We start from the raw sequence: 22,037 nt of genomic DNA on the forward strand, positions 1-22,037 counted from the left end.
GAACATCTTTCTGGCTTGTCATACATATTGTCATATTGCTTTCCTAAGGAGGCCGATTTGCTATACTAGTGACAAGGGAGTGAGCCGAATTTACCGAGCTTTGTCCCCACTTTAAATATTTTTAAAATTCTTGCTAGCTTTGTATGTGTAAAATGACACATCAAGTTTGCCCAAAATTTCTTGGCCACTCTTGTGACTTTTTGGTCCATATAATCTTCTATAATTGGTAGAGTATTCCTTCTACAGTTTTCTTTCTGGGGATTTTCAAACGATTAGTTCTTGCTGGTCTCTCCTTAAATCAGAAACCTCAATGAAACAGTCTGTTTGCATGGTTTTGGTATACTTTGCAACTTGGTCTAATTAGGGGAAAGGCCAGGATGAATGAAAAAAATATCTCTCGTTTTTAATAACTAACTAGGCAACAGTTTAATTTTGAAAAGTATGAAAGAAACCTACTTCGATGAATGTAAAAGTTACACGAAAATAGCATAGCAATGTATATGCTCCTTACACTATTTAGAAATGCCTTTCTTATATAAGAAATCTATTAACACTGATAATTTGTTTAGCCAAGATAAAGTATTTTAATTGTCATAAATTTATTCATTATGTCAATAGTTATTGAATCCTATTGTGTACTATGTTAGATAGTAAATAAATATGACCCCTGCTTTCAAGGAATTTGTGATCTGTGGGAGAAATGTAGCTATAAACAGATCAGAGTGAAATATATATATAAACAACTGTGAGAGCTCAAAGGATGGAGGTGTTACCTCTACTTGCGTAAGTCTGGGAAGCAGGTGATGATTAAACTGGATCTTAAAGGATTAGTGGAAGTAGGCCCAACCAAAAGGCAGTGGGAGAAGAATGGAAGTCCTATGGAGAAAGCAGAGAGCTAAGAGAACACAGGAGATAGCCCTTTCCTTTTTCCCTACTTCCCCGACCCCTCCTGCCACCCCCAGGTACAAGGCAGTACCCTAGGTGACCTTCTGAAGGTATAAAATCCCCATTTCCCTCCTTCTAAATGCATCGTAATTCACCATTTCCCATTTCTGCAGCTCAACTAAATTCATATTCTCTCAGAGCAGCTGTTCTCTTAGAGGTTTGAGGAGTGTGGCCTTATGAAAGTCACCTACTTAAAGCAAAAATATATCCTTAGGGTACTAGCATTTTAAAAAGGAAACTTGTGAGCTCAAATGAATCTTAAACTCCTAGAACTATGCAGGACAGAATCTTTTAGCAGGGAGATTTCCAGATTCCCCTTATGTGTTTTAGTCTAGCTTCTCTTTACATCCCTGAACGACACAAGACAAGGAGGCAGCAACTCAGTCACAAAATTATGATAATTCTCTTGACACAATCTCCCACTTTGGTATGGTGCTACCATTTTCCTCATTGCATTATCACAAACTAGAAATCTTGTTGTAAAAGCATCTGCTTCTTTCCTTTGTTATCTCATTTCCTTAAAGTTGTCAGGGGCCTGACTCTAGCTCTCTAGGAGCAGTGGATGAGAAAGATTTTGAAGATACTTAAGAACTAGCTTCCACCTATTGGTACCCTCCCTCCTTACATCCCAACCCAGCTCACCCAAATATTGTCCACCAATTCTGGAATAGAAGCCCAAGTTTCTTGGAGAGATGAGGATGTAATTAGTAACTCAGAGAGGGAATCTGTTCTGAGGAATTATTTATAGTTTAAAAGAATCTCCTAGGTTTGGGACAGATGAAGGAGACCAGAGTCAGCTCAGATATGAGACCACCGTCAGCAGCGCACTCCTGTCAGCACATCAAGAGCAGCTGGAAATGATCCCTATGTGTTGATGACTTTGGCTACAGCTTCAGTCTCAGTCCTTCTTCCTGCCCTAACCTCTGTCCATGCCCCAGACTGACTGCCCTTGCCTGTGTAGGAGTCCAACCAATTACCCAAGAATAGCTTCAACCTCACCAGTAATTCCTTGGCCTCAACTTTAGTCTGCCTGATGAGTCCAGAAATTATCCAGCCTCGACATCTATTCATATTATCTCATTTTTATCAATTATTGCACAGTCCGATGGCCACATCACTCTTGAATTCCCTACAACCACATCTAGGCCATCATGATTAAGCCAAATCAGGGCAGCTTTGATCCAATCCCCATGAAATGAAAAATCTATCTCTACTTGCTACTTCTATCTCTACTTGTAGAATGGGCCTCCACATTATTGTTTCTGAGTGGATGGCCCACAGATCTCAAGCATTAGAACCACCTAGAAAACTTGTTTAAAATGAAGTGTTCTGGGACACACTCTTGGAAGCTAAGATTCATAAGTTTTGATGTGAAACATGAGTGCATTTTTAATAAATCCTCGTGGTGATTCTTTTTTTTTTCTTCTTTTTTTGTCTGCCTACATCACCTGGTCTTCCTAGGTGGTCTCCCATCCAAGTACTAAGCAGGCCCGACCCTGCTTAGCTTCTGAGAGCAGACAAGATCAGGCATGTTCAAGGTGGCATGGCCGTAGATGTTGTGGTGATTCTTATGCCTACTAAGTTTAAGAACCATGGTTTTATAGGTCCTTGTCCTCCAACTTTCTAAAGAGAAGGCGACATCACATGTATGGGTCCCAGCCATGTTTCCTCCAATTAGATTAGTGTCTACTCAATAGGATACATAGTATGGAAACTCAAGACTGCTATAGAGCTCTGTAGCCCAGGACTGAGGGTATATGGCTTTATGGCTGAGAGATTATCCCTCACCAATGTTGTCTGAATTGTTTATTGGGGCATTTACCAACCTGGTTGACAGCCTGATGAGCCACATCTTAAGTGAGGAACCCTGATGTTGAGTTCTCTGTCACCACCCAGACTGGTGTCAAATGGGCTGGGTTCTTATCAGTTACAAATATAAAAGACCACACCCAAAGTCTTAGGAGCCACACTCTATTAGAGAGGGAGGACTTAAATAGCTTCTAACCCAGTAGTCCATCTAGGTCCCCTATTGCCACTCCAGCCAGGGTCTAGGGCACTCCTGCTGTCTCTCCTAGTCATGGGTACAATGCCTCAGACACCACTCCAAAGCCCTTGTTGTCCAGGCCTTAAATACCCAAGTGATCTAGTGCCTTACTGCTTACAGATTCCAGGAGGAGAATTATGCTTTTACGACCCTCACTCCTTTGGTGTTTTCACATCCTGCCTCGGTTCCAGACTCTACTTCAAAGCTGCCTGCTCTTACACCCACCCATATATCCCCACATAGGAGCTCCCAGCCACCACCTGGGACACTCAGCTTGAAGGCCCTCTTCGTGCATAGGGATGAATCATTATTGATGATTCTATCTCTGCCAAGGTAACTGACCTATATTCCAGAGCTGCTTCAACACCTTTCAGGTGTTCACAGCTCTAGGAACTTCATGCCATTTGTCCTCCCAGTGAAATCCACCAAGTCCTAGTGTAGAATTCTATAAAATGATTCAGCTCCACCTCATTTCCTATCCCTCTGACTTCCTGAGCATCCAGGGATTGTGTCCACTGATTTTGTACCTCCCACTACTTCTTTAGGTCCTTTGTACATGGCCCCAGAGTGTTTCACTGCTGACCCCTCTCTGAAAAGGCCAGTGCCACACCAGAGTCATTCTCCCTGACCCTAAACCCACTTGTTTCTGGCTTCTTTTCCCTGCCACCAACTGGCAGTTCCAATATGTCTTGTGCCTGCCCTAGCCCTGAACTTGACCCTGATGAGAAGACCCTGTCACATTGACCCTTTCTTGCTGGAGCCTCCTATGAACTCTAAATTGGAAGTTTCTCATTAAAAACCCCCTTGCCAGTTGTTGTCTCAGTTGTGACTGAAGTTGCTGTATTTCTTGATAATCATGGCTCTTCTGTGGCTCTTCTACTGGCATTGTTCTCTACAACTAAGTTAGTTCTTTAAAGCCAGTTCCAAACTAGTAGAAAGGTCTCATGCTAAGTCTCAGCCTCTCTTCCTGCCCCATATGGCCAGAGTAGCTTACCACACTTACAATTCAGTCTTTACTTAAGATTCCTAGATAGAAGGGGATAAGGTCCTAAGTGTCAGATTTGTGAGTACAGAACTCTTGTGGAGTGCCCTGGAGGAACTGTCTGAAGACTCACATTGGTAGTAGATCTGTGTTCTAGGCAGAAGGTTCTCCCCTTGAGAAGGATAGATCAAATCCTCAGGAGCTGGCTGGCAGATGTGTCCTTGAAGCTGAGTACTGCTGTGCTCAGCACAATCCTATTTAGGCTCAGTACAATCAGCTTACATGATTTATTTTATTTTGACTAAATCAGTTTACTATTTTATTTTATTTTATTTGTTTGTCTATTATTTTACCTAACTGTTTTCCTGTGCCTTTTAGACAGGCTTTAAGTCCTTAATATAGGCCACCTAATCCAAGTACTCCAAAAAAAATCCCTCACTTCTTGATCTTGTATTCAAAGCAACTCTCTGATTGGTCATTTGTAGAGGACAGACATATTTCATCCATCCATTCATTGATTCAGTCACTCATCCTTTCAACACATATTTTTGCTGACTATGTGCTGTGCTCCATATGTATGAACAAGATCATGTCGTACATGTCCTTCTGGAGCATCTAAAACACCCTATCTGGGCTGGGCAGTGGGGCGGGGGTGGAGTAGTGATGATTATGCAGAAGTCTGCAGGGTAAGTCAAATTTTTCACAGATGAAGAAGTGATATGAGGAAAGTTCCAGGCAGAGTAAAAGACTAGAGGCAAGAGAGAGCCTGACTGCTGAAGAAATGAAAGAAGTTCTGTATGACTAAGAAACAACCTGCAATGAGAAATGGTGAGATAAAGGCAAAGAGTTTTAAAGGAGCCAGGTTATAATCATCTTAGGAAGCCATGTCAAATAACTTGATGTCATATAACTTCCCTCAGGTAGAATCCAAACCTGAGCAAATAGGACAGGGCCAAGTCTAGCTTCTGCTAACCTAAAGGGTGCCATGTAAAAATCAACTTCTGCTGTTACTGAAAGCTGGACATGATGCTGGAAACTGTCTGGCTAAGTCACTGGCTCTATAACCACAGGGCTGTCCCAAAAACAAGTCTTACCTAGATTTCCAGGTCTGCCTTCTGGATCAGTGAGTAAAAAAGTAATTTGTTGATGTTTCATCTCCCTCTCAAAATACAACAACAACAGCAAAACAAACAAACAACAGCACACACCCAAACTCTAATGTAGTGCATCTATTCAGCAGGTTCTGGCACTAGAATCCCATATTTTCCCTGCCCAGAAGATCCCCACCTTTTAAAGTTCTGCCCTCAGAATAAACGATAAAATCCAGGGTGGGTTTTTTGGTTTGTTTGTTTGTTTTTGTAAAACCATTGACCTGGATTCCTTAGCTACAATAATGTAACTCATCTCTGAGTCTATTTCTATGTCAGATACCAAGCTGGACCTTGGGCAGGAAGCCTTACCCTCTACTCTAGTTTCCAGACCACACCAGATGCAGGCAAGCAAACCCAAATGTTATTACTTATCAGAATGGAAGGAGTCCCCCACCTCAAGGAAGGGATATGTAAGCTGAGACCTGAAGGAAGTGGAGAAGTTGTAATCAAATGTAGAGGAGAGAGACTAGGTTCCAGGCATATGGAATATCTTATGCAAAGTCTTGAAGGAGAAAAGGGGCAAGGCAACTTAGAGCTCACATCTGAAGGTTCAGTGCTAATCGTGGGTTTCCAATTTGTTCTTCACTTTCCTTTGTTGCTAATTAGGCCTGTAACTTGCTGCTGCTGACAAAGGCAGTGAGCATTTACTTAGTGTTTCTGTATGCAAGGAGCTATGCAAAAAAGCTTTAGAATTGTTGCTTTATTGAATTTTCATAACAAACTCTGGAAGTACCATTACACAGATGGGGAAACCAAGGGATCATGACGTTGAGTAACGAGCAAAATCACACGGTCAGTCAGTGACAAGCGGAATTGGTATCTAAACGATTTGACTCCAGAACTCAAGCTCTTGACCATGGTGCTACACTACCTCCCCAGGACATTTCCTCAGTTTGCTTTCCTAGCTGCCACCCTCCCTGCTTCGTAGGTCCCCAGGGCCTGGGGAGGAGCTTCTGCTTATAGTTGCCTCCTGGAAGGGCTCACACCTCTCTGAGACCTGCCCCGTGGCCTTTAGCTGGCAGGCCTGCCCTCCACCACTAAGGAAACACCAATGAAAACAGGCCCTTTACCTCTGTCCTGATCATGGTTTATATTCTGAGCTTTTCCCTTAATTGCTTCCCACCTGCCTTCTCACCATTCCTGCTCCCTGGATTCACTGTCCAGTTGTAGACTTATTTGCCCTTCAGATCTGACGTGCGACCATGTTCAAGTGGAACGTCCATTGATGGCTCACACTGATTATGGTTTGCACTTACCCCTTTCATTTAGCTGTTTCTAGCTTTTTTGAGTAAACTACTCACCCAGGAAATTCCACTCTCTGAAACTTGCCCCCTATGACAAGCCTCCATGAGGGTGTCCATGCTAGTGTGAGGTCTAAACATCCATGCTTGGTCTGTGGTCAGGGTTAAATCTGGAATATTTTTTATGCCCAGTTCTCATCACCCACAAGATAAAAAAGGCCTAGTGGTAGTATTAACCCCGGAGGCCAGATGGTAAAGGTTATGGTGGAGGTACTTTGCCTATTCTGTGCTTTGTTACCAATTCACTAAATCTTTATTGAGCATCTACTTGTATAAGCACAGTGCTAGGCATTAGAGAGGATAATGAACATTCATTGGCTGCCTACCCAATAATTGTTCTTCCGTTTCCCTATTCCCTAACAGCAACCAAACATCATTAAGGAGAATTCACCTTCTCTCATTTTGTATTAACCTTGCAATTTCAGTGGGGTGGACACCATCCCCACCTCCTAGAGGTGGGAGAATGATGAAAGCCTAATTGGTCTATAACAATAAGTGTAGTTGCATGATGCAGTCTTTCTGGTGTGATGTGGTGTGCAGATGTGAAGTCTGGGACTGCTGCTACCATATTGCCATGATAAGGAAATCCAGAAGAGGATGGAGCTTACATGAAAACATAAACTTAGCCAACAGATCACAGGTCCTAAATTAAATACTCCTGAAGTTCACTCTGTTTCTGAAATTTTCAGGTATGTATGTCAATAAATCTCCTTTATTTAAATCTCTTTTAAGAATATTTGAGGTTTCCATTGCTTGAAAACTTAAGCCCTAACTGATACTTGGAGCTTAAATCTCAAGACCCCATAGTCATTCCCCCTTCTTCGGATAACAACACTCATTTTCTTCTGGGAAACACCTCTCCCGCCAGTTCACGAGTTTCTACCAGCTTATGGAACAGGTCTGCATGGCAGAGATGTTAGTTGTTGTCTAATATCCATTTGCTTTCTTCCTTGGTAACACAACTCCAGTTTTAGCTGGGCATAGTTTCCTTTACAGTTAGATGTGGTCATGTGATTAAGTTTTGGCCAATGGTATATAATAAGCAGAGTGTTGTGTTCAATTTCAGGAAAATGCTTTCAAGGGGAGAGATTGGGCCTTTCTTCCTCTCATGTCTGGCTAAAATATAGACTAATGGCTAGAGCTGGAGCCATAAAGTAGAAGTGGATTGAGGAAGAGGTAGGGTTTGGGTCCCAGGCACTGAGGAGAAACATGCAAGCCAGAAACTACTTAATTCTGAATTTCATTTACCTTGGAGAGAAATAAACTTCCTTTTAAGCCACACTATTATGCTGGAAAGCAATTTGGGGACTTCCTATGGATCTGAAGATAAAGAGAATCTTTCCCACTGGATTTGAAGTGAGGAGAAGAGGAGCCTGAAACTGCTGGGTGCCACCACATGAAGCAAGGCTACCAGAAATTAAAATCGACACACATGAAGGAGACAGGGACAGACATCAAGATTAGCCTGATGACATCGTTTGAGCTCCTGGATCCCTCCATTTCAGAAACCAGCTATTCCCCAACCAGTACCACTCTGTTACTTACCTCCAGAATTGTTGAGCGGTACTCCCTGGTGTTAGACAACATGTTAATCCTGTACCCACTGCTCAGTTATGCGAGCCAATACATGCCTCTTCCTACTTCTTTTCGTTTTTGCTTAAGCCAATTTGAATAGAGTTTCATTCACTTGCTATCAAAAGATTTCTGAAAAATAGTAACAAATAAACATAATATGTACAAACTGAGATGAGCACTAGAAAAGAGAAACACAGGATGTTTTGAGAGAGTATGAGAGAGGGCTTGGCATATTCTTAGGATCAGCGTGACATTTGATGAGAAAACTAGAGGAGGAGCAATTAACTAGCGGGAATGAGTAGAGAAGAGAGAGAGAGTGGTCCAGGAGGAAATAAATACCATTTACTAAGACCGTGGTGTGAGGTGAAAAAACTGAGTGCACTTGTGAAAGTAAAAGAAAGCCAACATGTGTGGAATGTAGTAGACGAGAGAATCCGGAGTTGACAAGCTACAGAGGTAGGCAGGGGCCAGATCAAGCAGCCATAGCACTCTGCTCTAATGGAGTGTCCAGACTCATGATGGATGCAAAGTAGGTTTCACCTAGCAGAGAACTAACTTGGTGGTGAATTTAGTAGTGGTGCTTCCAAGGGGCAGAATAGTTTAAAGACTGTCCCATTAACTGGCCCAGACTGAGGCGTCCACCTCATAACTGGTCTTCCTCCCACAGCTCTGGCCTCCTCCAACAGTTTTCCACTCAGCTACCCAGAGATCAAGGCATACATATCATGATACCCCTCTAAATTCAGTGGCTTCTCACTGGTCTTAGTAAGAAATCTGCAAATGTTAATGTGGTTTCCAAGGCCTTCCAGGATCTGGCCTCTACCTGCTCTACATCCTTATTCTTACCATTCTGCATGTCTTCTCATCTGCCATCTTGGTATTGCAGTTCTGCCTCTGTGTTACACTCTTGCTCATCACTTGGTTTCAGGCCTCACACATGATCCTTTTCCAACTAATGCCTACTTAACCACACTGCCTTAGGGCTCCACTTAAATGTCCTTCACACTTTCTCAAACCCTGAAGACTAAGCTGGGTCTCCCCTAGTATATATTCCCATAGGTCCTTGCTCCTCACCATTGTCAGGCCTTGGATACTGTCTGGTGATCTGTCAGCTCCATGGACCTGTGCCTCATCCTTTTCTGTTACATAGTGCCTAGCGGTAAGTAAGTGCCCGGAATGTAGGAAACATGCAATAATTATCTGTCTAATATTCTGTGTGATCTGGGAGGTGGGGTGCAGGTAGGGTGGAGAGGAAATTAGAGGAAGAATTTCTACAAATAGTTTTCTATGTGTTATCATGGAGTTCGATAGCTCATCGTCAACAAAAATCGGCATGAATGAAGAATTTTGAGAATGAATTCTTCTAAAGAGAACTTAGATCCTTTCTGGAAGCCCTTCCAATGCTAAAGATCTGCACTTTCTTTGCCTCCAGGCTTTGTGTCCCTGCCACATTTGTATAATGTTCTCACAGTTGCTAAGCTTAGGAAGTTACCATGTCATGCCAAATAATAAGTAAGAACACAGGCTTTAGAGGCAGGCAATTCAGTTCAACACATGCATTGCTTGCACTGGGTTCAAAATAAGACAGAGTCCCTCTCCTCGTGACTCTATGTATATTATAGTCTGGTGTGGGCAACAGACACATAAACAGGTAATTTTAATTTAATGAGCAAGCTGTGAGAAAAGTATGCAGAGTGCTTCAGGGGCAAGCACCACTTATAAGCATATCCTTGGGCAAACAGCAACCTCTCTCAGAGCCCCAGTTTCCTCAGTTATAAAATGGGGCCACAGTTTCTACTTCCAAAGAATTGCTTTGAGAACTAAATGAGATAACATCTGTAAAACACATAGCACAATGTTCTATACACAGGAGGCACTCAATAAATAGTATCCATCAGATTATGTAATAGGGCCAGAACCCAGAGTTCTTGTTCTATCTGTGTTGGCTAAATTTGTGTGATTCTCCCACCACAAACTGAATTTTCACATAACCCTATGCACTGTAGTACTTGTAACAATAAAACACACGGTAATATTTGTCCTTGTTCACAGGAGAGTCTGGATAAGAAGTGATGACTATATTAGCACAAATCCATGACTGCTACTCAAAAAACACCTTAGAGAACATTCTGTGCTGACAATGGGCCTGGTCCATTGTTTTAATACGTGAAGAACAAAATGTCTATATTATCATTGTAACTTCTTCCCCCATCTTCTCCTTACTTCTGTCCACTAGTCGTTTTTTTTTTTTTTACTCTATTGCCAACATTATCTCTGGCCTGCTATTCTAACAACATTAACCCCTTTACTCCTTCTATTCAGAAATCTCAAAGATCTTCTCTGAATCAGAATCAGACTCATAATTATGTTCTAGGTTTCCCCTACTAGGTGGCCCTTAATTCACCCCTGTCTGCTACAAATCATTAAAGATCATCTCTCTGTTTTGCCCATATCATCATTCTCATAACTTTGTCCACGGGGTCCAGTCAGGACAGCCTTGCATAGAAGTGGTTCCCAAGGTTGTGAGATTGAAAGGCCATTGCCAAAATCCTCCCAAAGAATCTTCCATATGCTGGTCACTGTGTTCTAGATTATGTCTTGGGGATTTCTTATTTTAGATTAAGAAGTTGACTACCCAAATGCAAATGAGATTTGGTTGGCTTTTTCTTATTGATGAGATTTGACTATTTTAGAGAAACCTTGGCATAAAGAAATGCTATTGGACTTTGTTTAAAGTATTTATTGTGAACTTGTTTTTCTCAGTTCTTTCAGTTCCTCATAGTCCATTTATTGAGATAATCATCTATCAGATGACCATTCCCAAAGAATGCTCCTTTCTTCTAGAGGTCATCATCTTATGAGTATGAGCTCATTGCTGGAGAAATGACTCATAATCTGGTATATAGTGGTTAACATCATTGTGCTTAAAAATTATTAGCTTTATAAACATTAGAGTTATGTTTATCACCATATTATATATATACATAGATTCCTATATATGTGCCATGAATTCCTCAAGATATCTGAAATTTGAGCTACACAAAAACTCAACTCATTGCTACAGTAACATTATTCTAAGAATGACCCCCCAATGATCCTCACCCACAAGCCAGAACCAAAAGCCAGGAGAGAGAAACCAAGAGCCTAGAGAGTAAAGCAAAAAGTAAGGGAGAATTATTCCCAAGCGTTCAAACCTATTGAAGTTGGCCCAACTGGATGTCAAAACTGCTTTGGACTGATAACTCCTTTGTGCCTTCCATTTACCCCTTTATGGAACTGAAATGCCTATAACTATCTTATGCCAATTCCCCATAGTATGTTACAAGCAGATAACTTGTTTCTTTCATTCCATATGTCCACAAATAGAGAGTTGTGTTAAGAATTAATTATACCCAGGAAGCTCATCAGTACCTGATTTAGATGATGATATTTTGGACTTTTGAGCTGATGTTATAAAGGGATAAGTCCCTTGGGAAGCTTTGGAGGAGGCACATATATTTTGCATGTGGGATAGACATGGATGGTTGGGGGTCAGAGGGTGGACTGAAGTAGTCAGAATTCTATTTCAATGTCCCTCAGTCTTGTATAATTGTCTCCACTTTGAATGTGGATGGAACTTGCGAATATGATGAGATATCATTCCTGTAATTATGTCACATTGAATGTCAAAGGGAGATTATTCGGCTAGGTCTAATCTAATTCCATGAGCTCTTTAAAGCAGAGTTTTCTCTGGCTGGTGGAAGGAGAAGTCAGAGATTCAAAGCATGAGAGGATTCAATGTGAGGAGATTCTCCTGCTGGCCTTGAAGGATTCTGTTGCTGCTGTGTTGTGAGAGTTTGTGAAAAGGAATACCAGTGGCCTCTGGGAGTAGCAAGTGGTCCCCTGCTGACGGTCAGCAAGAAAAAAAGGACCTCAGTCTTACAATCACAAGGAACTGACTTCTGCCAAAAACCTGAATGAGCTTGAAAGCAGATTCTTCCTCAGTCAAATCTCAAGAGGAGAATGCAACAGGCTGACACTAATTTCAGCGCTCTGGGGCTCTGAGCAGTGAACCAAATTCCTGCTTTCTAGACTTCTGACAGACAAAATCGTGAGCTAATAAATGGGTGTTACTTTAAGGCACTAAGTTTATGGCAATTATATTATGCAGAAAGAGAAAAGTAATACAACTCTTAAATACAAATTGACCTATTTCAGTGTAAGTTTGCCTTTGTATAATTGAAGTCCATTCTCATTCAATTATCGACTTCTCATTGTCCTGTTCATTATAATGATTCAACAGCTAACAATCACATATTCCCTAAGGAAATTCCAATTAGTTTTGTTAACCACAGCAATGGAACTGTACTAAATCTGAATTCTATAGGTGACAAGTTTCATGAGGGACTTGGGTGATAACAGAACATGTCAGGCCAAGAATGGTTGATGCAGGCAGAAGAGGGTTTGGTAGGCACTGCAAATCACATGCGTGTGGAAGGCAGGCTGGAGGTGAGGCCAAGAAAAGGTTTTTCAAAGATCCAGAGCCCAGGCTAAGACAGAGAAACAAAGGGTCAGGCACATGAGCCAAAAGTCTGTAAAATAGATAAAGAACCAGCCTTAGAAGACTGGGAACCAAGACTCAGACTCTGGACAAGAGTCCAGGAAACAAGACAAAGAACTAGCTACAATAGATGTGAGATGAGGTCACCCTGAACTCATCTCAGCGTGTTGGAAGAGTATATCTAAAAAGGGGAACATATAACCCACACAGTTGGGGGCTCAACAGAGAGAAATTTACCAATAAAGGTTTTTAAAATGTGGCTCCTATATCAGCAGTATCAGCATCAGCTGGGAACTCATTGGAAATGCAAATTCTCCAGCTCTACCTGAGACCTCACGAAGCAGAAACTCTTGTGTGCAGGGCTCAGCAATTGTTTTAAAACACCCTCTGGGGTGTGCAATTTTAAAACACCCTCTGGGGTGTGCAATTTTGATGTGCAATAAAGTTTGAGAACCACAGCAATAGTGTCTTCACCCTCATCTTCCACCGACAAGCATCTTCAGATCTGCAGAGCCAAGCCATCAACCTAGATTCCTCCGTCTTCATTAACTGACTTTCTCCATTTTCACACTAGAGCCTTTCTGTCAGGACAAATGAATGGTGAGCAACAGTCAAAATGATGTTCATTTTGCTTTTCACCTTGGGTCTTTCATAAAGTAGATTATTGAGCTTTATGTATGCATATTAATTCAAGACAGATTTATAACAGATTACAAATATTACCACAGGAACAAATCTACGTGGAATATGATCCAGAAGAGAAGGGGGTAAAAAAACAAACCATAACTTACTGTAGCCAGGCACAAAAGAAGAAAAACAAAGCTCAAAGGTAATCCTCACCTTCAAGATCTCTCACATGAAAAACAAAAAAGTTTTAGAATACAGTTGTTTATATAGTTTTTCTGAATGAAGAAAATGTGGGTTTTTTTGCAACAAAAATGAAGTGTATTAACAGAATACCCCTAGAGGTTATTATGCTGAGTAAAATAAGTCAGAGAAAGGCAAATACCTTATAACTGTACTTACACGTAGAATCTAAAAAACAAAACAAATGAATAAATAAAACAAAACAGAAACAGACCTGCAGATAAAGAGAACAAGCTGGTGGTTGCCCAATGAGAAAAGAGTAGAGGGTTGGGGGAAATAAATAAGTAAATAGATGAAATAAAAAATAAAATCTTGTCTAAGTTAAAATCACATACATTAGGAGTCTTGTGTATGAGAGAGAGACAGAATTTTGTGCCTATTTTGGGTCAGTAGTTGAACATCTGTTTCCTTTATTACCCAAGTATTATCTTTTTAAAAACATTTTTTTCAGAATGCTTTACTAAATGCTTTCATTAAGCGTCTCCTTGACTTTTTCTTATGTAATGTATTTTTCAACTTGTAATCTAGAACCTTACTGCAGAGTTTATCATTGTTCCTACCCCTACGTTTTCATGGTCTACTATCAGTTTGCAACTGCCACATGACATTAAGACATTTCTAAACTGAAACACATCAACTGAAGCTCATCTATGACTTATAATACCATTCCCTGTACATTAATTACCAAGTTATTACCATGACCTTTTATAATCTTTTGTTAAATATATAAACAAGGATACAAAGAGAAACCAGGGAGAGGCAAAAGACTTTTAAAAAGTAAACAGGATTTTTTTAAAAACTAAGAATAATAACTGGAATTTGACTGTCAAAAAATATATGTGGATGAATAAAACATAAAATAGGAAATCCTTTTTTTATCTTTTTTACTGGGATAAAGGCTACAGCCAGCCTGAGACTACACTCTTCTAAAGAAATATTTTTCTGCTATTGTTGATATATTTCCAGTCTAACTACCTTAAATCAGCCAAAGAATTATAGAATTTCCTCAACATGGACAATTAAAAGAAATAGCATTTTGCTTCCATTATACTAACGTACCAGTACCTTACTGACTTTAATTCTGAATTTTAAAACACAACATTATATATAGAAAAGCATGCACTTTGCATTGAGAAAGAAAACAAAAATGATAGCCCCTGACAAGCAGAAATTTGAATTACACTCACAACAAGGCTATGTTATTTTCCTATTAGATGTAAACCATGTCACTGAACATCAACCTTAGACAAAGTTACTCTAAGACCATGATAAAATGAGACAAAATAAAGCCTCTTCACAATTTTGCCTAAGCACAGACAAAAACAAAGGCAGCGTGACACCTACAAAATACCAAACATCTCGCTTGGCCAAGATGATTGCTACTTATTAGACAATTACAACTTTAGCCTGTTTAATCTCCCCTCTCTATAGATAATATTTATTGACACCCAATTTTAGAATTGCCCCCTGCTTTCTTCCAGCATCTGATCTAGAACAAATGCTTGCCTCCTTAGACTCTCCCCCAAACTACCCAACCAAAGCCTCAATCCTACATTCTAATACCCTTTTACTGAGATGCTCCATCATTCCCCTTGATAGATGTTCTCCCTCTCTGCAGCAAGTAATAAACTCACCATGTCTAACTATAGGAACTTTTTTTTTTTTTTCTCTCATAAATGACAGACATTTATTTCTCACAGTTCTGGAGCCTGGAATTCTGAGATCAGGGTGCCATCATGGTTGAGTTCAGGTGAAAGCCTCTTTTGAGTTGCAGACTGATAACTTCCCGTTGTATCCTCATATGACGAAGAGCAGAGCTACAGGTGCATTCTTGATGGTCAATTGTATGTTATTCTAATTTTTAAAAATGAAAACCTCGTTCACAAGGATGCCTAAAATCCTTTAATGCAACTTATAGAATGGATCCAGAAAGTAATTAATGAGTGATCCAGCAGCTTGTCTGATAGTTTGAGGCTCTGTGCCAACTCACCTAGTTACTTTGCACTGTTTGATCCCTTAAGAAGCCAAACAGCATCAACTATGTGGTTCATATTTTACATGGTTAGATTGGGCTCATTTTGAAAATGGTTATTTAAAAGTAAAGAATATAAAACACCCATGTTATTATCAAAAACTAAAAAATGAAAATCAGGCTTAGATAACTTTGACTAAGATTATAATAGCCTCCATATGCTCACTATATGCAATATTAGTACTTTATACAATTTAATCTATAACTCAATAAATTGGGAGTATCTATGAGTAACAGACTATTCAACTTAGAGTGGTTTAAATAATGAAGAAAATTTACTGTCTCACATAGCTCAATGATGTTAACAAGGACTCCTCTGCTTCCCATCGTTTCGAAGCTATCCTCAGTGTGCCCATGGTGTATCTCTTTGACTGCACGTCGGCTAAAGTAGTATCGCACCACGTGATACAAAGGTGAATCCTCAGCATTAATTTCTATGAGAGGAAATGTCCCTCCTCCTGATCTCCTCCTCAGGTTCCATTGGCCAGGACTTGGGCGTGTGTCCAGGCCCTAGCTGCCAGGGCAACTGAGAACGTGAACATAGATAGACCTAGTTTTATTGCACTTCGTTTCACTGTGCTTCACAGATGTTGTTTTTTACAAATTGAAGGCAAGACCCTCCACCAGCAAAAAAGGTTACAACTCTCTTACTTGTGATGCTCGATTTACTGTGGTGGTCTGGAACCAAACTCGCACTATCTCCAACCTGTGCCTGTACCTGGAGTTTTCAGCCTTAGTAGATTGGAGGTGAGCTCTATTGGCAAGGAAGAAAGAAGGAAGGAGGAATAGCCATCAGGTAGGATACGGATAGTGTTGTTCACAGGCATTTTTATTATCCCCACTTCATGAATGAGAGAACTGAAGCTTAAAAAGGTGAAGTAATTTACCAACAATTACTCAGCCAGACGTGTAGTGCAGGATTCAAATTCAGCTCTGTAGAATTTCAAAGCCCAAGCTCTTTAAGGGTTTGGACTCCAAAGAGATGGAGTTTGTATCTCAATATCTATTTAATCTTTACCGTAGTCCAGTGAAGTAGGTAGTATACATATCTGGCACTGTTATCACTGCTGTCCTCATCATCAGTCAGCAGCAGCAGCATTTCCCCATTCCATTGAGGATGCCACCCACTGGGCCCAATTTCTAGGTGGTTGTTCAGAGCCCAAGTGCTCTTCTTCCATCTTTCACAATACCTGGTACAGGGAGTTTACTCCATTATTATGATCATACTTGTACTTTGCTTATTTCTTTCATATCTGAACACTTTTTGAGATAAGGAACCATGTCTTATTATATCCTCAGCTTTTTATTTCTATCACAATGCATGGTGCATGGTATGTGCTCAATAAAACATTTTGCATGAAGATGTAGGTGAGGGTAGGAATAGCTCTATGCTGCAACAATTGGGAACTATGAGTTTCATTTCTCAACCATAGAGAAATCACCACTTCACAGAAAAAAAGCTGGATTACAAATCTTATACAGGAAGGTCTAAATAATAGCATCAGCACTAAATAAAACCACATACTTTCAAAAAAAGATTTTATTCTCCCCAATCCACAAAATGAAGGGCTGATAAGTAAATCTTCCTTTTTCATTTTAAACTTTGATGTGCTTTCATTGATAAAATTTATAGTAAAGTGTCAACAAAATTTCAGCTCAAAGTATTTAATCATCTAAGTCTCCAGAAAATCCCATGTGTATTATAAATTGAAATCCTTAGACAATTTAGGAATTACATTTTTTTTAAAAAACCTCAGTAGTAAAATACCTTTTGGAATAAGAGGAAAATGCATTCTAGAAACATTTCAAATAAAACCAAACTTGGTAGAAATGTTCATTTCTTGAAATTGAGTTCAGGTTCTCATGTTTCTCTGTGTCCGAAGGTAGTAAACACAACTTCTCAACTCAGGATTAGTAGCAGATAGTTTATAGCACTCACCCTGAGAGATTATAAACACACCATGAGAAGCAGATGTTCTACACGAAATAGGTATTTCAGTGGCAGTAAAAACAGAGCTGACATAATGGCATCCTCACCTGCTCATGATCCACATCACAATAATATCATTAGACTCTTTTTCTTCTTGTCGATTTATAGATGGTTAAATTTTCTTTTAATGGTAAAATTGTAACAATGGTCGACTTTTTTTTTTTTTTTTTTTTTATAAGCAGTCTGCAGCAAGCTACTGAAAAATAAAATTGTCTAATGATTAATTTTCATTCTAATTATGAATATTTTATTCGACTATTATGTAACTTTACATTTTTTTCTTCAAGCCAAGATTTTTAAAGCAATATTTTTATTTATCGGCCATTCATTAATGGAACCATGATTTCAATAAGAGTTCCTTCAGGAATGGCAACTATGTTATAAAAAAAAAAATGGAGGAACACTTAGCATTTATAGGTTGCTCTGATATTGGAAAATATTTTTCAACCACTAATATACCTTCTCTGCTTGTTATTCAATTATAACCTTGTTATGCAAGCTAGTTATAAAGATTTTCATTAAGAATTACATTACGTTGGTTATAAAATAATACTGTTTCTTGTAGAAAAGTTGGAAAATACAACAAAACACAAAGAAAAAAATTATCCATAACCAATCTGCAGATGGCTAATGCTAACATTTTGGTTTACTGCCTTCTTACTTTTTTTCAAAGTGTATGTAAAATATTAATATTCAACTTTTCAAAACAAATTAGAACCACAATAAATATACTTTTGATTTCTTTTTACTTAAAATTATAACTGGAATTTTTGTTAAATATTTATAAAGAGAACACTTTTTAATTACTGAAAGGTATTTCAAGATAAGGATTAGCCTAATTTAACCAAACTTCTACTGATGCGTATTTATATTATTTCCAATTTTTGTTATTATAGAGAACATTGTAATTAGCATTCTTGTACACTGTTTTCTACATATCTTTGTTTGCTTGCTTTGGAACATAATTATTACGATATGAATTTTTAAGTTTCTTAATACATATTTTTTAATTGAAAATGCTTACTACTAATTTTAGAGACATTATCACAACACAGAGTCTAAATATTTTGCCCAAGTCCTAAAATAAAAATACTGGTTCACTAGTGCAATGCCTGCTTTACGCCTTTGGCACACATAGTGCATACAAAACAGCATTTTTGTTAAAAATTTCCAGAGTGGCATATCCATATTGCTCTTTGGCATAAGATGTTCTTAGAAGGGAAAACACACATAATCAAAGTTATTAAATCTCCTTAAACTAAGCCATAAATGGAAGGCAGTCCTAATTAAAGTAACAAAAGGATTTTTTGTAGCGATATTTTAATTTCGTAGCGATTAAATTTTTAATTTTGTAGCGATTAAAATGGTATACATTTTAATATTTGTATATCAAAATTAATATTTCACATTCATATGAAATATTAAGTGTGTAGGAGAAGAAAATTTTGAAAATGAAGATTAACAGAGTAAACTAGCTTTCTCAGATACTAACGTATAAGGTGACAATAATTAAAACAGTATGATAAGGATGTTGACAATAGAGTGACAGATTAACAGGAAACATTATGGAGTCTAGGAATAGGCCCCAAATACCTATATGAATGCTTAATAGATGATAAAGGTGGCATTTAAAATTATCAGAGAAAGATAGATTATCATAAAAAAGTATTAGAGCAACTGGGAAAAAAGGAATTACACCAGCATCTCATACTTTATACCAAAATATTCCATAGAGGTCAAAAATTTTAATATGAACAATAAAACCATAAAGGTACTAGAAACCAGAGGATACTTTCTAATAATCTTCACATGGGGAAGTCCTTCCTAAGCATAAAAAACTAGGAAAAAAACTCAGATTAAAAAATGATAAATTCTATTATTTACAAATAAAATTTGTTTATATGGAAAAGCTACCATAAGAAAGTCAGAAACTATACTAAGAAAAAAATTTGCAACTTAAATCACAGAGAAAAGCTAATTTATCCCACATATAAAGAACTCCTACAAATCAATATGACAACACCAATACTCCAATAGAAAGTCAGGCAAAGGGTAAACATAGTTCACAGAAAAGGGAATACCAAAAACACATGAAAAGATGTTAAACCTCACTTTTTAAAAAATATCAATTAACATTTCAATGAGATATTATTTTTTGAGATGCTATTTTTTTACCTATTAGATTAGCAAAGATCAAAAAGTGTGATGACACACTCTTGGAAAAAATCTAGGGAAATAGTCACTCTCAAATAATGTTGGCGGGAGTCTAAATTGATGCAAACTTCATGGAGAGCACTTTGACAGTATCTATAAAAATTTCTTGCACATGCTAATCGACCCAGCAAGTCAGCTATTAGGCTTTTATCTTACTGACATATTCATTTACACATGTGCAAAATTTCACATATATAAGGTTATTTGTTATAGAAGCATTGTACTGGCAAAGATTGGAGACAATGGAAAAGCACATCAATAGAGACTGGCTAAAAGAAATTATGATATATCAAAACAATGAAATATTAATCAATAAAAAGAACCAAATGAGGAAACTGTTTGTGTATTGATATGGGATGACCTCTGAGATAGAGTCATTGGTAGGTATGGATAGATATATGTATAATATATTTACATATGTACAGGTGTTATTAATTGTATCTGCATAGAGTATCTCTGGAAGAATACACAAGGAGCTGGTAATATTAACTGGCTTTGGGAATAAAAACTGGATTGTTTCATTGTACCCTTTGAATTTTGAAGCATTTGAATATATTATCTGTTTTAAATATTAAATAGAACTAAATTAAATTAAAGTTGAGTAGGCCTTTGTAACCACAGAAAATAGCTTAGATCTCAAAGAGGCAGTCCAAGGAACAATAAGAGAATTATCTCAGCAGAGGATAATAACCAGGACCTATTGTTCCCCTAAGTCCCCAGTTATAGGATTGTCTAAATTATCTGCTCACCATCCCAGTCAGGTAGCAGAGTACCAACCAAAGCCAGAATTTCCCCATTGGCTAGAATCAGGGTTAAAGCTGCCCTCACCTTCCTTTCCTTGCTTGCTACCAATGGAGAAACCACTACAGCACACACTTAGACTAACCAATGGATGAATGGCTGAGAGCCTTTCAGTTCTTTAGCCAATATAAAATTCAGTGAAACAAAAGTATTGGAGTCTTTGGGGTCAGGGACTACCAATCCTTCCTTATATTGCCTCCCCTTTAGAGCATAGCCTTTGAGTTCTCTCTCTTGTCTCTGCTCCAATGACTGGATGTCTGACTGCATCAGCCACTGAGGCCCACCAAAAGGTGAAGCTCATCTTTAGACTTTTTTTTTTTTAAGTCGAAAGAAATAAATATGTTCTTGTTTAAGTGGCAGATGGACTGTTCTGTGGCTTTAGGCAAATTTATCCAAGGAAAGTGAACCCATATGGTCTGGAAGTGAAAAAATAGGGCAACTATCAAGATCTGGATATAATTATTTAGCTAATCGCTTAGCAGTCGGCAATGAATAATGGGCAAGGTCACGATGAAAGTGACTTCCTAGAATGCCTTACTCCCCGTTTTAAGCACTTTACCTGTATTAACTCATTAACTTTTCACAACTCTAAGAGGTAGTCATTATTATGATTTCCATTTTACAAATGAGGCAGCTGAAGCATGGAAAGATTAATTTTCCTTAATTTACCCAAAGAGTAAGTGGAAGAACTAGGATTGACCCAGATAATGTAGTTCCAAAGGCTGCACTCTTCATCAAAACATATAGCATGTCATCATAGTAATTTTACTTATAGTTTGATCTAAGCATCAAAAATAATTTTTGTTAGAACTTGCCCTCCTGAAACTCACAGATCAGAGTGTATGTGGATGTCTATATTTGTTTCCTTTAGTCAATGTTCTGTACATTGGTGAACATTTTTTGTTCTGAAGGCACACACAAATAAAGTTATATGTATCCAGGAGTTTTGCAACACTAATTTTCCTGAAATAAACACAATTCCCATTTGTCTTGTCTCCCTCATTTTTCTTCCTCCATCTAAATCAAAGCAGTGTTTTATTTAACTTATGTATCATGTGGTGTGAGCAATGAAAGCAAAATTTAGGACAAAATTTCAGTCCTAAAGACTGAAGGCTGGAAAAGTTAGCTAGATAGCAGCCCAGCAGAGTTGGGACATATATCCCCTGACTCCCAGTTATGTTATTCATACTAGGCAAAGACTAAAAATTGGACAATCTTACCACTTGGTTTCTTGTTTTTACCTAGAAATTACTGTGGTTTTTTCTTCATGCTACTGACCTAAGATTCCTCACCATGAGAAAAGCAAACACAGCCACTGAAAAGCAGTATTATGAAGCCTAAGTACCACCACATTTGGAGCCAGACCACTTGATACTCCAATGGCTCAATCATCTACCAGCCTGTGTTCTTGGGCTTATTATCTATGTTTCCAGCTTCATTTTTCAGGGACTACTACAACTAAGCATATGGAAACGCGGAGATGATGTAAATTAAGTGCCTGACACATTAGGTGACAAAAAATGAAATCAATTATTACCAGAATGTATTTCTCTTATGTGTTGAGTCTTACTCACTTTTTCATTCCTCAAATCATT

At 38.6% G+C, this 22,037-nt stretch overlaps 1 pseudogene; it reads right to left on the reverse strand.

The window, feature by feature from the left end:
- Positions 1 to 2,381: 2,381 nt before the first annotated feature.
- LOC120590960 (uncharacterized) lies at positions 2,382 to 2,500 on the reverse strand (annotated as a pseudogene).
- Between the last annotated feature and the right edge of the window lie 19,537 nt (positions 2,501 to 22,037).

The sequence above is a fragment of the Pteropus medius genome, unplaced genomic scaffold (assembly GCF_902729225.1).
Source record: "Pteropus medius unplaced genomic scaffold, Ma_sr-lr_union100, whole genome shotgun sequence".
In the NCBI taxonomy this organism is placed as follows: Eukaryota; Metazoa; Chordata; class Mammalia; order Chiroptera; family Pteropodidae; genus Pteropus; species Pteropus medius.